The sequence below is a fragment of the Ananas comosus genome, linkage group 6 (assembly GCF_001540865.1).
Source record: "Ananas comosus cultivar F153 linkage group 6, ASM154086v1, whole genome shotgun sequence".
Taxonomy (NCBI): Eukaryota; Viridiplantae; Streptophyta; class Magnoliopsida; order Poales; family Bromeliaceae; genus Ananas; species Ananas comosus.
In genome coordinates this window covers 2,933,187-2,935,378 of record NC_033626.1, presented here as the reverse complement: position 1 = coordinate 2,935,378, position 2,192 = coordinate 2,933,187, and positions in this window count along the sequence as shown.

Sequence of the window (2,192 nt, the reverse complement as noted above, 5' to 3'; positions counted from 1 at the left end):
ATATATATATATATTTGATATTATATTTGAATTTGTATTTTAAAATTTTAAATTTAATATAATATATTTTGAAATATTGAAAAAAGAAATAATTGTTTCGGGTTCAAATTTTCGGGTTTGGGTTCGGGTTCGGGTTTCGAATTTTTGGTCGGGTTCGGGTTTGGATATGGATTTTTAAAATCCGTCGGGTTCGGGTTTGGGTTCGGGTTCGGGTCTCGGGTTTGGAGTCGGGTTCGGGTTCGGGATTTTAAAAATCCGTCCCGAATCCGACCCGTTGACATCTCTAGCCTCAACTATCCCCATTGGAATTTAACAATAAGGGTTAATTTCATATAGATACTTAAAAAAAAAAAAAATCAAATTATCGATAATTTCTATGAAATTTAAGTAATTAAATATATTTTTTCGAAAATTATCTAATTTGTAAATATATCTCTTCAAAAATTCTGATTTATTTTATATGTCCTTATCGTTTGATTCACTATTAGTTATTTAATTATGGATATGTAAAATGGCTATTCAATCCTTACAAATTTGTCATTATAAAAAGCTCTCTTTCTTTTTCTCTTCTCGTCTTCGCTGCGGCACATAAGGTGTACCACATTTTTACAAACCGAGGACCTCGCTTCCGACATCATCGCTGTCGTAGGTCTCGTCGTCGCCATAAATAAAAAGGAGAACGAAAAAAATGATGAAACTCAATATTGAAAGTTGGAGGTGTTGGCTATTTATTATTGGGCTAAAATATGTCCAAATTTCTGCCCTGTGACAATAGGTCCAGGAGACTAATAAGTTGAGTTGGGTGAGCCTAATAAATTAAGTGGTACTGCGGTCTACAAAAACCTAACGACAAAAGACCCAATAATAGATCCAACGTCCAGATAGATTGAGTTAAGTCGAAACCAACAAATGCTGTTATTGAAACCTTAAATGCTATGGATGCACACTTTCTATCAGCACATATTTTTAAAATAGTTGATTAGCACTTACGATCCACAGATGGGACTCATAATTATTCAAATATTAGTGATGAAGAAATAAATTTACAGACAAAAAACTTCAGGGTGATAATTTTAATAATTTAAGTTTTAAAGATCGAAACATATTTACTATTGATATTCTTTGCGTGAAGTCATATGTAATTACTTCTTATTATAATAATTAAGTTATTTTCAAAAAAATAAGTAACTCTTGATGAGTAAGGTGTAATAGTGGGGTGATAAGATATTCCTAATTTCCAAGACAATTAATATATGAGATATCCAAACTATTCGAGTTCCGTAGGGGCCGCCAAGTTGCATGCCAGTCCGTACCACACGCCAACGACAAAGTCGAACAGCTGTGGTCTTCTCGGCAGACAGCTGTGATCCGGTCCTCGCCCGTAAACCCCCCGTACGTGTCTGGCCCTCCCCCGTCCCTTTCTTTCTGTCTTCCTTCCCTCGGCCTAGCCCCATCCCATGCACGCAATCCCATGCATGCATCAAACAACTTTTTAATATTATAATACTCTTTTTTATTAGGGTAAATTTCAAATATCATTTATATTGTTTCTAACTTTCTTAGTTTAGTGCCCTCTGATTTAAAATATATTATTAATAATTTAGTAGCTAGTGATTTTTTTTTTTTTTTTTCCGTCAGCTCCTACGTTTACATTTTGTTAAATTATATATAAAAAACTTTAAATACTCCATCTACGCGTATCGAATATTCACTTTAATATATTTTAGTTTTAACTTTGTCACTGACTTACTAAAAAGATTAGTAAAGAGGATTATAAAAATAGAAAAATTACTAAATTGAAACACTTTAAACAATAGGGTACTGAAATAAAAAAGTGCGAAACTATAGGGAGGGTATTTGAAGTTTTTTCCTTTATTATTATATAATAGTAATACATAAGAGATAGCAGCAGGACATGGAATTAACGCACACATGCCGCACGGGAGGAAGTCTATTGGATCACACTTACACCACGCCATCAGTAATAAATCAATCATATCTCTCTATTTAAAAAAAAGTACAATAAAAATAATTTTTTTATTAATTATGATGGGACGTATCAATCCAAGCGGGAGAACTCTATTGATTGAAAACGCCACGTCACCAATACATATGGTGCATTCTAGATTTTTTTTTTCCCGCACAGGCTCTTCATCGGAAGGAATTCTACACTATCATACTTGCACCACATC